This window comes from Sceloporus occidentalis, unplaced genomic scaffold, assembly GCF_023333645.1.
Source record: "Sceloporus occidentalis isolate IW3139 unplaced genomic scaffold, rSceOcc1.0.p SCAF_10, whole genome shotgun sequence".
Taxonomy (NCBI): domain Eukaryota; kingdom Metazoa; phylum Chordata; class Lepidosauria; order Squamata; family Phrynosomatidae; genus Sceloporus; species Sceloporus occidentalis.
In genome coordinates, this window is record NW_028316990.1 from 16175597 (window position 1) to 16190639 (window position 15043).

Here is a 15043-nt window from a genome sequence, read left to right on the forward strand (position 1 = left end):
TCTAAGTCAGAGACATCTACTACAAATTTACTGTTTTAAACAATATTCACATTTCTGGAGATTCTCCTTGGATTCCTTCATCTAATTTCCTGGATTTGTCTCAGAGGAAAACACAGCCTGATATTGTATGACCTCATCAAATTATAATTAATATTCCAGGGACTTCAATGGTTGTGGCTGCTGTTATTTTTCTTAATTAAGGATGGATGTGTTTCCAGTCTGTGTCGGTTTTCTAGCGGGTTTTATTTACATGCCCACTCTTTCCCATTTCTGATTCAACCTGCAATTAAAAAGCAAACAAATATCAAGATCCGCATTGTTTTGTCCGTATATTTCTCACAAAAATACCTTTGTGTACAATTTTTATTCAAACACACACATGCACACACATCTTACTCTTAATATCAGTTTGGGTATGTATTTTAAGATATACATTTTACATGAATATAATATCATTTGGAGTCCAAAACAAGATGGTAAAATTTGCAGATGTATAAAAATTGAATAATTCCTTTACATGTGTTTTGTGGGTTTTTCGGGCTATGTGGCCATGTTCTAGAAGAGTTTATTCCTGACGTTTCGCCAGCATCTGTGGCTGCCATCTTTCTCTGGTGAAACATCAGGAATAAACTCTTCTAAAACATGGCCACATAGCCTGAAAACCCCACAAAAAACTATAGATGCCGGCCATAAAAACCTTCAACAGATGCTGGATTTAGAGTTAGGCACACATGCAAACCAAGCTATATGGAGGTAGATTTATTTATCAGGTAGAATAGCAAGGGAGTATATAAAGAGAACAAATAGAACAACAGAGGACTGTAAACTGAGAACAGTTTAATTATCTATACCACAGGCACATTTAAGAAAGCTAAATTGTTCAACCTGATGCACTGCTAAGCTATTCTATAAATGCCACACTCCTTGGCTGGAGGTTATACTTATGAGCAGACATTCCCCAGTGTAAAAATAGACACAGTAGTTAAACAAGTACCAGAAAATGGTTGTTGTTGTTATGTAACTTCAAGGCAATTCTTGTTTATAGCATCCTTGTGCTTGGGTTTTCTTGGCACGATTTGTTCAGAAGAGTTTTGTCATGGTTTTCTTCTTAGGCTGAGAGAGATAAACTTGCTCAAGGTCATCAAATGGGTTTCTAGTGAGAAGCAAGGATTTAAACCCTGTTATCCCAGGGTCCTACTCAAACTCTGAAGATGTTCATACCTGGCTGAATCACTGGGAACATTTCACTCAAACATCCCTCAAAGATGGAGAAAGCACAGGTGTGCTTCCTCGATCATCCTGCAATCATCACTCTCTCTCTCTTAGCATCCCTGAATCGTTCTAGGGGAGCGGATATCCTATGAAGGCAAATTTCTGGGAATTGTAGGTTGTCTGAGAAGGACTATTCCCAGAATTCTGTAGCATGGAACCATGGCAGTTCCGGATTATTTCTGCAGTGTGGATGGACTCCAACTCAGACTGGGGGTGTAACTACATTGTGGAATTTATGTCATTTGACACCACTTTAACTGTCATGGCTCCCTCTTACAGAATCCTGGGAAGCACCAGAACTCTTTGGCAGAGAAGGCTAAAGACCTTATAAAACTACAAATCCTAGCATTAAACAGGATGGGGCTACAGCTTTTAAAGTTGTGTGAAACTGGACAATGGGGCAATACAGACTCACACTTTGTGCCAGCCTGTAGGCGGAGCCATGGCACAGTGTCCGCATGCTGAATGCTGTGGCTCTGTCCTCTTTGTGCCATGGTGCTGTGCGCCCTTCTAGATGGTGCACAGCTTCATGGCCCAGCCCTCGCATGGCATCTAGACAATGCAACTCTGAAAGGTCATCAAAAGGCTGCATTGTGGCAGCTATGGCCCCATACAGACAGGCCAAAATAAAGCTGCTTCAGTCACTTTGGGGGTATGGTGTTTAAATCATGCATGTGTCCTAAGAGTCTAGAAGCCATGTCAAAGCCACAGTCCAGTCCTATGTTTTCAAACTTTGATTGTATTTTTGGATTTGTATGATATATTGTACATCGGTCATAGAGTTTTAATGACTGTGAACCGCTTTGATCTGTAGGAAAAGCGGTATAAAAATAAAAGTTTTATTTATTTATTATTTATTGGTGCAGCTTCCGGACTCTTAGGACGCATGCATGATTTAAACACCATACCTCCAAAGTGACTGAAGCAGCTTTATTTTGGGAGTCTGTATGGGGCCAATGATGCCCTTTCTGGGACAAAAAAACAAACTGCCATTTGCAGGTTATTTTGCACTGGGTTGGGGGTATGTTGTGTGGTTGCCACATACCCAAACTAGCGCTTCTAGGGGTGTACATGTCTGTACAGCCCTTATCTCTACAATGTAAATGCACCCTATTATACCACCCTGGTTCTATTTTCTGCCAGAAAACAGAGACAACAAAGAACACAAAATTCAATGTCAAACAATAATATGATTTTGTTAAGTGCCTTGGTTAATGTTTTCGAGGAAGCTGATGTCAAGAGCCTAGTCCTGTTGCATAAAGTATAAAGAGACCATTTCATGGATTGCCAGAGAAACCCGGATCGGTCTCTAATTCACCGAGCGCATACATAAGCCAGCTCTGTTTCCCGCCCCACTCTGCCATATTCTTAATGAGATGAATCATGAGGGGGAAGAGAGCCAGGTTAATGTTCCAAAGGGCCTAATTAGAATCAGGTGAGAGCGAGAAAAGGCAACTAAGGTGATTTCAGTCACAGCCCATATGAAAAGCTCTAATTAAGAAGAATGATGTCCTTTGCTTCATGATCCCAGGAGAACTTCCTGTGCTATCTTTAACTCCTTCTGACCTAATAGCAAAGATGAGAAAAAAACATTGTGGGAAAATATATATATATATATATATATATATATATATATATATATATATTCTGCTATAAAAGTATGTAAAATATTGTGAAATGAATGAAAGAAAATCTTATCTCTTACTGTTGAGGAAACACACACAGTTTAGTCTCTGCTAAAGTTTGGTTCCAGGACCCGCCATAGATACCAAAATCAATGGATACTCAAGTTCCATTGAATACAATGACAATACTTCTTTGTTGTGTAAAGTGGTTCTGATTTGGTTACACAAAGATCCACACTCTGAAAATGACTTTGTGATTCTAGTATAATGCAGAACTCACAAATCGGCAAGGTAATATGAACAACAAAGCTATAACCTCAATGCTGAGCAAATTTTGAAAAGACATAAAATGAAAGAGGAATATAATCCAAAGATGATTGGAAATTGAAGAATTTCCCTAATTACTAATACTGCAGTTCTATCCGAAAACTAGTTTGACAGATTATGAAAGAGTTTGCAGCTAAAGTGCTCTGGTTTCCCTTTTTAATTTGCTTTAATACACAGCAAATGAATTAATTTAGCAGTTGCAGCCATCCTAAAATCTCACATAAGCTTTTCATTTGCCACTTCAGTAAATGTAAAAAGCATCAGTAAAAGTGTACTCTTTCTTCACCATGGAGAAAAAGAAATATGCATTATGTTTTAGAGAAGGGAGTAGGGAAGGGATGCAAAAAACCTTTTTCTCCAGCTGTGATCTTCTTGTAAATTTACTACTATGAAAAAGGAAAAAGTCTTCTGGTCAATGTGCAGTATGAAAATTTCATTTTCTAATCTGTTCAATTCCATGGGTTTTGCACAATGGAATCTTGTACGCCTTTATGTTTGGAGGCTAAAAATTCACTTTGAAATTACAAAACAGTGATATCTTTATTGGGACAACCAGAATGCACAAGATACACATTGCAAGCTTCCAAAGCTCCATTGGCTTTTTCATCATGCAAGGTGTTAAACATCTTTAGAGAAAAATAGAGAAAAAATATATGATGACTTTAGTGAAGAGTCTGCATTTTGAAGATATTGTTGTTCTCAGTTCAGGTATTTTTCGAGTGACATTTATGCAGGTTAGCTCCTCCTCCTTCCAAATATCTAGGTACAACATGAAATTAATTTTAAGTCCCAATAGCAAGACAATAAGAGATGCAACTTGCATCTCAAGAGAAACATAAGTCTTTTGTGAAGTCACATGCTCCTTTGTTAGAGCACTGAATTTCTAAGGAAGCGCATCATGTTTTGCATGAAGAAACATTTTGGTAAGACATGCTATTTTGGTAAAACATGCCAAAAGGAGTCCAAATTTTTAAGAAAAATATTTTACCTCTGTAGTTTTTTGTGGGTTTTTTGGGCTATATGGCTATGTTCTATAAGAGTTTATTCCTGAAATTTCGCCAGTCAGTTCTCTGAAGATGCCAGCTACAGATGCTGGCAAAACATCAGGAATAAACTCTTCTATAATATGGCCACATAGCCCAAAAAACCCATAAAAACCTACTGGATGCTGGCCATGAAAGCCTTTGACTTTACATATTACTTCCATTGGAGGTGGAAACCTCCAATAGAAAAGTCCCAGCCCAATGGTCCTCTCTATGTGTTTCCCCTGATGCTGCTAAAATGTGGTATTTTACATCAAGAAACATATCCAGCAGTAGCCATGTTGGCCATGTAGCACAATAACATCCCAAATCTACAAAAGAAAACATTTCAAGATTTCAAAGCTCCATGAGCAAATGTTCCACTGGCTTCTTCATCTGGTATTTTTAACCTCTTTGTCTGATGAAGAAGACGGAGCAGCGTTGAAAACTTGCAACATGTATTTGGTGCAATTTGATTGACCAATAAAGGTATCAGTGTTTCATGGATTTTGTATGTTAGTGTACCTTAGTAATTTGGAATTGTGACCAATTCTTTTGAAGACAGTGTATCTTATTAAACTTCCATTTTCAAGGGGAAAATAGTAATGAAGGATTCATCCTTTATCACATTCATACATGCCAAAATGCAGTGAGTTTTGTTTTCACCCACTGTTTCTTGGAATGATGGACTGGCATTATTTTTTGCCCTTCCTTTGGAAACCTGAAGATATAAAGTGATAACAGCTGCATTCTTCTTTAATTTAATTAACATGCTAATAGTCAACGGCTGAGTGACACCAATGAATATTCCTGCGATGTAAAAGCCAAAGTCTGCACTTTTAAAAGATGGTTGCTCATGTCTTAACTGTCTTTTTCACATGGGGATTCATTTTGGTATGTGTATATGTACTGCTAGAGTCTAAGGAGGGACATTTCTCAAAGAAACACATGATCAAGAGCAGCTTCTGCCAGCAAGCTTGGGAACAACAAAAAACAAATTGTATAAGAAACGAGAGATAAGCAAGTAGGTTAAGCAGAATCCCCTGAGTTCAGACACATAATAGAACAGAAACAGTGTTGTAGTGGTAAGTTCTGTAGTATAGACAATCATCATGACTGTTTATCTGGTCACACTCCCAAAGAGAGCTAGAGAATGCAAACAGTTGTGTTGGTCCATATCAACTAATAGTACCAGTTTCCATTTCCACCAGGAACAGGTCTCATGAAAAAGTAATAGGTCTTAAATGCCCATTCTTCTTCTTCTAGATTAAACAGTACAACAACATCAACTGTTTATTTACAGCCAATAGACCCTTTAAGGCATACAATAACCTAAAACGTGTAAATGGAAAGATTACATATAACATAAAACCAATATAAACTAGAAGGGTTTCATTAAAATGCAGAAAGTTAAGAATAAATTGTCAGATTGGATCACAACAATTAACAATTTTCACTTATGGGAGGAAGCATTCATGTAACAAAACACACCCTCATATAGAAATCTTGACTACATAATGAAAAGGGCTTTAAGCGACATCACTGGATCCTGGTCTGGGAATCCTTTGTAAATATAATTGACTTAAGACCAAGGAAAAAAATCCACTTACTATTGCTAGGGGCAATCGTTTCTGTTCCCTGTCTTTATGCTCAAATTCTCTGTTTTCATTCTTAACAAAGTCTTTCCTCTCTCCCGTTCTGTGCAACTTTTGATTTGCATAATCTCTTTGTTGTAAATTGATTTGAACTTCTTCAGTCAACTGACATTTTTATGATCAGTTTTCCTTAGGGGAAATGGAAGACCCAGCTATTTAGGGCCATGCACATGGAATGAGTCCAAAAGCAATAAAATGTGAAGTATATGAGTTATACTCAAGGGTGTCACAGCTAAATCTGAGTAGTCCTAAACAGGCATTCACTTGCAAAATGAGTTAAACCACTCTGGGAATGGGACCCGTGTAAGAATGAACATCCCCAAATCACTTATTCTTGTGTGTTCAGCAGAGACATCTGAAAGGGGGCTTATAAGCACATTCAGCCAGATATCTATACACTTGTAAAGGTTACAGTGTGGTTGAGGATACACACAAACACACACACACTGCATTGTGAAACTTTTTACATTTGGAAATATATACATCTGCACAAACATGATCTTGTTATGTGCCTTCAAGCCATTTCTGACGTACAGTGACCCTAAGATGAACCTATCATGGGGTTTTCTTGGCAAGGTTTGTTCAGAGGAGATTTGCCATTGTCTTCCTCTGAGGCTGAGAGTTTGTGACTTGCCTATGGTCACCCAGTGGGTTTCATGGTCGAACTGGAAATCAAACCCTGGTGTCCAGAGTCACAGTCCAGCACTCAAACCACTATACCACATTGGCTACCTGCATGATATAAATAAGAAATGTATACAGTAGAAAAGCATGAATTTAATATACAGTGCACCCACATTATATGCAGATGTGTTTTATGTGGCTTCCAGCATATGCTGGAACCTGTGACAGAAGTCAGGGAGACACGCACTGGAAGAAAGCAATGGCACACATTCCCATGGCATGTGCCCCACGTGCCACTGTCATGCTGCCACAGGCATGAGCCCCATCCATTTGAATGTGGCTTAAGCATCCACACTTTTTCCTTTATGTGGGGGGAGGAACGGATCCCTTGCGTAAGGGAAGGGCAAACTGTACAACATCTAAACGTATACCTATTTTCAATGCTACAAATTTGTTAGCATTGCAATTAACAAATTTTCCCTGTTATTTATGAGTTTTGCTGAACAAAACAGAACAGATAGAATTGAAAATATGCTGAACATGGAAGGGACTGGTGGTGAGGGCCCCGGTGCCAAAAGTGGAAATTTGGACTTTTACTGAACACGTTGCATTTTGAAGATCAAACGCTTTCACTCCCCCCCTGAAAAACAAAACAAAAACCTCTGCCAGCCCATTCCCAACTAAAAATAACATTCCATGTTTGATGGCACAAAATCAAGCACATCAGTGGATAAGGTGTTTAGATATATTTAGAGAGACATGACTCCTTCTATTTATTTAGGTGCTTACATGACTGAAGTCGAATGAATTATTCTGGGCAATGTGCCTTGCTTGGGAACAGCAAGAGCACCTTCACAGTATTTCAATTTGCAATCGTGCGCCATTAATTTTCCTTGTTACTTTTCTTTCCTGTGCAAGTAGGTAATGCTTGGTGACCATAGCTTGTGGCAGAAGAGAAGACCTATTACCCTCCTTTTCCTTCCTTGTGATGAGTTAATCCCTATGGTTGAAAAACCTCTCACAGGAAAGTGACAAAGTGCACCAGAGGGAGAACCTATTCCTTAAAAAATACAGGGCTGCAAGATGGGGACGTGGGGAGGTCATAGGAGAGAAAGGAGATAAATCCATTCATGGCATTATTTTGAGGATATGCAGACTTAGAAGAACTGCATCTTTAACAACATTAAGATTTTCTACCATCTTAAACCTCAGTGCAACATAGTAGTTACGTTTATAACGTCAATGCCCTTGGAAACTTCCCAAAGAATTTTGAGGTGTAAGAAAGGGTGGTTAAAGTAATTGACCCAATCGATTTTCCATTGAAAATAATAATCAGGGAACCTCTTCTCACTGTTGCTAGAAATGAAAATAAAGTAGAATATAGACAACAGCTTCAGCTCAGGTCATAAACTTTCCCCGTTGCTTAAGTAGAGATAAAGACCCTACTCAAAATTAATCTTATCAGACAGATCTTTGAATGTTTGGATGTTTTAGTCAAGGTTTGGATGGCAGAGTAAAGGGTAGTAAGTGAAGGGAAGTGTGTGAAGGTCTGAATATTTGAGAAGATGGTTAGGAGGATGTAAGGATGGAGAGGAAGAGGAGCAAAGTAGAGAGAAGAAGTAGAAGGAAAAATCAGAAGTGAATGAGATGAGTCAAAGGGTGAAATGGTGTAATGTGAGAGAGATGATGTGGAATTGAGGAAGACAAGGGGATAGTGGAGGTAACTGAAGAAAATGATGATTTAGGAGGGGAATGAAAGTGGGATAACTATAGGATGAATTTTAGGTCAAATGTTTTATGTTAAATATGTATTAAGTATGTATTCAATAGCTAAAATAATCTAAAATAGTCAAAATAGAGTATATTGGTTATACAGTACCTAAATTTGCTACTAAGGAAATGTTAATACCAGTATTAGAGGTAGACTGGATGATATTATATATGGATGGTTGTATGGATGTTACATGTATGTATTTTTAAAATAGGTTTTATATGTTGGTAACTTTTTGTTAATAAAGATTATTTAAAAATAAATGTTTATTTGGAATAGTCAAGCAATAATTGATCCTAATTATCCTAAATACATAAAGAACCAATTCCTTGGCACAAAGATTTTGGTTAGAATTTTGGTTCAGCTATCTGCCTGGTGCCATTTATCCAGATTCTCAGTCATCCCGCCGCTTCATCAGACTCTTTACAATGACAGAAGGCAGGGAATATGCACACAAGACATGTAACAAACCACTAAGCATGCTGGTGAAATGTCAGGAATAAACTCTTCTACAACATGGCCACATAGCCCGAAAACCCCTCAAAAAACCAAGACAAGAACCTTTGAAATTCCACCACCTTGAGCTGGGAGAATGCATTTCAGTCCACAGATAAACAGGGTGAAGCTCTATTATGTAATTTCCAGTGAGAGCTTTCTCCACTGAGCACTGAGTAAGAAAGTGGCATCTGTTCACATGTGAAACAGTTCTAAATGTTTACACTGGGCTCAGTGAACTTTAGACCAATGCACTGGTGATGGAGGGAGGGAAATGAAGAGTATGAAGTTACTCCCTAATTTCCTCCATATCTTCTCCCATAAAGCAGAAGTGGTTTCTCTACCATGTAAGTTATGTCTATAAACATGTGATACACCATTTGCAAAGTCATTAGGCAATATGCTTGCAGTAACAGAGAATTTCTAAGGCAATGCAAAGGCAAAAGGAGTATATTGCAATTGAGGAGGGAAAAAATCTAATGGGAAAATGTATAAAAATGGATGAAGTGGTTGAAAAAGGCTATTTACTTTTCCTGTTCATTTTCTTTCCTATTATGTGTATGGATTGAAAAGAAGGGGGAAATGAAACAATTTTGTAAAAATCTTCTTGAGGAGAAATTAGAGACAAAAGAATGAATCACACCAAAGGCTCTGAAAGTGTTTGAAAACTGCCAGAGGGTAGAAATGGGAAAAGAGGCAAACAATTTTGAAAAATGTCTCCTGTTCAAGGTACCAAAGTATTTCTAACTCTGAAAACTGACTCCGGGTATATCAACTACTAGTAGAAGCTATGATGCTATACAGACCACCCAAAAAGGGTGGTCTGCTGGCATCTTGCTTTGCTGCACAAGGGAGCTGCAGCGGACAAACCGCACGGCTCCCTTGTGCAGCAAAAAGGACCTGCAAAAAGTGGGTCCTTCTTGCGGCACCATAAAGACATCACAGTGTGCCAATGACGCACTTGTGATGTCCTTATGATGCTGGGATGTGCAGACGCTAAGCGTCCGTCATGTCAAAATGGGGCACCTGTGTAGACAGGGCGCCGCCATTTTGCCACCGCCAGTACATACTAGGATAACCCTAGTATGTACTAGGGTTAGGGAGCGTTTGAATGGTGTGCGCTCCCTAAATCTACTGCCGCCGCCACCACACTACATTTTGCTAGTCTGTATCCCGCCTATAAGACCATTCACTGAAGTTGAAGAATTCTCACCTTATCTATCATCAGGACTAGATCAGGCTCCATGGCATTACCAAACACTATTAGCATGTGAGAACTTACTCTGCACAAAATGTGCACCTCATTTGCTGTTATATAGCAAAGAATCATGAACATGTGTAGTGTGTTTGTGTGTTGAAATCTGAGGAACCACAATTCTTCAGTAAAATCAGTCAAAATGGGTAGGAAAAGAAACAGCAAGTGTGGACACACTTTGGAGTTGTAGGCATCAATTTTGTTTTCCTGTACTAAATCCCTGAGATGCACCCTCTAGGAACAGCTGTGAAGACCATGGATTGAAATAAATAGCTGTGAGTCCAGGGATTTGTTCTTTATAACAGAGTTGAATCTATAGTCCTTCCACAGAAAAATCCATTCTTGCTCTCCCTGCTCAGCAGCTTTCTTCATTTAAGCATTAATAGAGACAGGGTCATATAGATGACTAGCTGAATTAGTCAACAGTTTTACTGAATAGATCCTTACCTTCCCACCCAAAATGTGATGGCCAGAGTGTTGCACTGGATATATGAGTTCGAATCCCTGTTCGCTCATGAAGGTGACCTGTTTGCAAACATCAACCTAGAAATTGAAAAGCCACCGGTTTCAAAAAGACAAAGGAAAAACAGAAGCTTCAAAGAAATGCAGTCATTGTATATACATACAATGCACTGAACTGCAGATAAGAACTTCACTTAGTGCTGAGTGTTTGAAAGCAGCAAGGCTCAGAGCAATGTCAAGATGGACTCTGCCATTCCTGTTGTTTCTGCTTTGTGCTGAGAAGCAAGGCCTGTAAAGCAGAATATTATTTGCATCTCTAAAATGTTCTACTTAAATGATTCCAACAAATATCTGGACTGCCAAAGTCACCTAGAGGGCTTTAAAGTGCTTTGTTTTTTGCCATCTGTTATTTTGCCGTTGTTTTCTGAGGTTTTTGTTTTTGCCTCGGTAAAGTTTCTGCCTTGCAGTTTCCTTAATTGCAAGCCCCTTAACATGCTCCAGGTAATGTTGATTTTAAAATAATTTTGGCAATCCCTCCCTGATGGCTTTCCCCTCTTGCTTGCCTTCCATTACGGAGATCACACATTCTCTGGCACAATTCCACTTTACTGGCAGCTGAGCCTGAAGAGCTGGCCAGGACTTAAATAGTCAGCAGGAGGCTAAAATCGGAAAAGTACAGTGCCAGAACTAGGTAGTCAATGCTCCTACTTTCTCATTCAGAGCTTTCACAAATCTAATTCAGGCATTTATTTTTGAAAACATGCAGAAGGAGTGGGGAATGTATATTCCAGTTAGAGATGTAATTATTCAACAAATTTCTTCTAAAAGGAAGGAATGGGTAATTTTAGCAATTTCCCCTCGTTGCAAGAAAATCATCAAAAACATACAGTTTTTAAAGCTTATTTGCAGTTTGGAACTTTGGCGGCTCTATTTGGAAGAAGGGAAGGACACAATACTAACCAAATCAAATAAATTTGTGCAAAATTCACACATACATGTTTTGCATGGGAAATTTAATTTTCTCTACAGAAAACTGCATTTTTTTTCTGCACAAAAATTTATTCCTGTGTAACAATATTATTTTCTGCTTAAAAAATGCCAGGGTTTACCCCTGGGACTGGTGCTATTCAACATCTCTATCAATGTCTTGGATGAAGGAATAGAGGGCCTGCTCATGAAATTTGCAAATGATACCAAATTAGGAATAGCAGCTAATAACCCTATGTCTACTACCCCATGTCTAGTCTGCCTGGATACCAAGTTCAGAAATCTAGCCTCACTAATAAAAACTCAGAAAAACATTTATTAATAATCTCTAGACCCAGCCCAGTGAGGTTCATTGTCAGAATTTTCCAGAAAGCACTACAATTGCCTAATTAAACTACACACAGTTTCAAAATCCAGACAGGATTAATTCTTATTTGTTATAATGAATCAACATACATTTCCACTCATTCCCATACTGCCCCTTCTTTGTTGTTACTAGACTCTTTCACAGAAACCATCTTGAACAGGCTTGGCTCATGCTTGCCTCCATTCCCTTATCATCCCACCACCAATGTCTGAGATTACCACGTTTTAGCAATTCTATATCCAATGTATAACCCATCACACCCACTTCCTAACATTTTAGGGCTGTCAGGCTGTCTATGCAACTCCTAATATCATGATGCTTCAGATGATTTGTGGAGATCAAGCAAGTGTTCCATTGGTCAAAGAGATAGTTTCAGTGGTACCTGGTTAGAGAAAGGTAGTGATTCTGCTATGGATTTTAGTCTGAATAAGGTACTGAGCCTTGTATCCCAAAGAGCTTATGTATCCTGTGCAGGTCATTCAAAGTTTGGACTAGGCACATTAATAAGAATGATTTAAAATACGGAAGACATTTTTGGCAAACCAAATGTAATTGTGCCCATAGCTGTCCCTTGGATCACTCAATGGATAGAAAACATTTTGGTGTGAGGCAGCTCTGTGGAACACATCTGTTGTTTCCTGAAATTTAGTTAATCAGCATACCGTCATGACAATCTTGGGGCCACTTTTAATTTCTCAATAATTGGTATGTCCAAATGCATCCACCACACAAATATTCACTATGTGGTTTAACCTAAGAGTTTGCACATCTGTGCTTATGTAACATGCGCTGCGGCTTTTTTTTTAAAGCTCCATTTGCTTTTTAATTTTGAACTGTTGTTGTTTTTGCCATGGTTGCTGCAATTAGGCCACTAGAAATGAAATATAAAACAGCTTGAGATATCTCTGCTCTTTTTCACCCTGAACATGTGCCCTGTGGGATGAATTAGACTGCCAACAGTATATTTGTTAATTGCTATCTGTGCATTCCAACACACATCTTGGAAGTTACATTGGGCATTTAAATAGAATTCCCTTTTAGCAGAGTAAAAGGTGCTCTCATAAAAATGCTAGTGACCTTCTCTTTAACAAGAACATAATCTGAGAAGGTCAGTGTTAAGGGGATTAGGACACCTTTTGTCTCTACTGAACCTATGGCTGTAACCTTTCCAAAGTTGAGGAATAGTAGCCTACGTTCATAAATACACTCATTTAACTCTATGGAAATGCAATATTTTGACTATTGCTATGCATCTAGACTGAGCTTACACTGGAGGTTAATCACTCAATTTTGAAACACCCAGTGATTTGAAAACACAACCACACATATATTATTTCATGGGCCAGAATGTATAATGCCTGTGTTAAAATGCCTACATTAACATTGACTAAATAAATGAATGCCATTAGATTCTAGATATGTGAGTCCTTCCTCATTTAATTTCCTTGACCCTAGAAGAAACAAAATCTGCTCACTGATTTCAATCGGCTATCTATTAAAGTTTTGATGGCCTGCTTCTTATCTAGTCTATAACTCTTTTTTGCCTTAGTAAATATTACTTATATATACATTCAGCATTTGTGCTTGAATACATTCATGGTGAACCATCTCAAGAACATCTCAAGACTATGATAGTTCATGGAAGCAAAGAGTGGTATATCACCCCAGGAAAGAATGGAAGGAACAGAACTCTTGCCCGATTGTCTTACCTGATTAGACCATCTGAGCTGTCCAGCTCCCATTCATGGATGGGCCACAGGTCCCAACAGACCAGAGGGCAAACATTGTCTCCATTTTCAAAAAGGGAGGGGGAGGATTCCAAAACTTATCACCCAGTTAGCCTGACATCAATACCAATAAAGATTTTAAAGCAGCTCATTAAAAAGAGAGTCTGTGAACATTTAGAATGGAATGCCATAATCGAAAAGTCAACATAGGTTTCTCAAAAACAAGTCATGCCAGACTAATCTGATCTCCTTTTTGGGGGGGATAAAATTACCAGCTTGGTAGGTGAAGGGAATGCTGTGGATACAGCATATCTTGATTTCAATAAGGCCTTTGACCAGGTCCCCCATGATATTCTTGTAAACAAACTAGTAAAATGTGGGCTAGACAATGCAACTGTTAGGTGGATTAGTAACTGGTTGACCAGCCAAACCCAAAGGGTGCTCAGCAATGGCTCCTCTTCACCTTGGAGATAAGTGACCAGTGGGGCAGCATGAGGTTCTGATCTCGGCCCAGTACTATGCAACATCTTTATCAATGACTTGGATTGGGACTGCAAAGGCAACCCACTTTGGAAGGAAGCCGTGCAGTCACTGTGGTCCAGGCTAGCCAAAATTATGCTCACCCCCTTTTGCAAATCCTCCAAGAAAATAGAAACAACCTTCTTCTGATAAATGGACACTATCCACTCTGTAGAGCTCAGTTCATTAGAAAGGTATGTCTGGATGAGGGAGAGAATGGCCATGGAGAGCAGCTACCACTCAGCAATTACAATACTAATCTATGTGAACTAATGATCTGACTTAATATAAGATAGCTGTCATAACTCACCCTCTGGAACCTGAAGACCTGGACATATATGAGACAGATTGCCACGAATTTATAGATCTAAATAATGATTACCTTTCCCAGTCTGGGAAATTGGAGGCTGAGGCAGTTGGGTGTCTACTCCCCACCAGGATGTGACACCTCCTCCTTTTGCAGATCATAGAAGGAGATGCATCGTAGATCCCAGCATTTATTAAATGCTGATTCATTAAGCACAAAGACTATAAATCTCCCAACAGCTCCTTGGCATCTTTGTTGCTTGCAGCCATTCTATCTCAGTAACTGGCAGAGCTCTTGGCATTCATGTGCTCTTGACCTTGAACTGGTTATGATTTACAACTCTGTTTTATTCCTTTTTGGTTTCATTTATCTGGGTTATTGGTTTGGTGTAACAACTTCTGGACTAGATGATGACCTTCCTCCTCTCTTCATTCTGCTGAATGATCTGTAACTGATTTGCACTGGATTGACTAACCTACAGCTCTTTCCCTTACAACCACCTGACTCTCAGGTCACTTGCTGACCGTAGAATTGAATAGAATCTTTATTACAGCCATAGACCAGCACAACTTGCAGACCGTAGCAGAGGATAGATGCTCCCTATGTTTCCATGACCCACCAGCCTTTC

The 15043-nt window shown here is 38.9% G+C and overlaps 1 long non-coding RNA gene across 1 annotated transcript in view; it reads right to left on the reverse strand.

The window, feature by feature from the left end:
- LOC149305981 (uncharacterized) overlaps positions 1 to 15043 on the reverse strand; it is a 56852-nt gene that overhangs the window by 13396 nt on the left and 28413 nt on the right. The window contains exons 2-3 of the long non-coding RNA XR_016282521.1: positions 995 to 1153; positions 51 to 280 (exon numbers count right to left, since the gene is read on the reverse strand). This is a non-coding gene — a long non-coding RNA (uncharacterized LOC149305981). The remainder of the gene's footprint in view (positions 1 to 50; positions 281 to 994; positions 1154 to 15043) is intronic.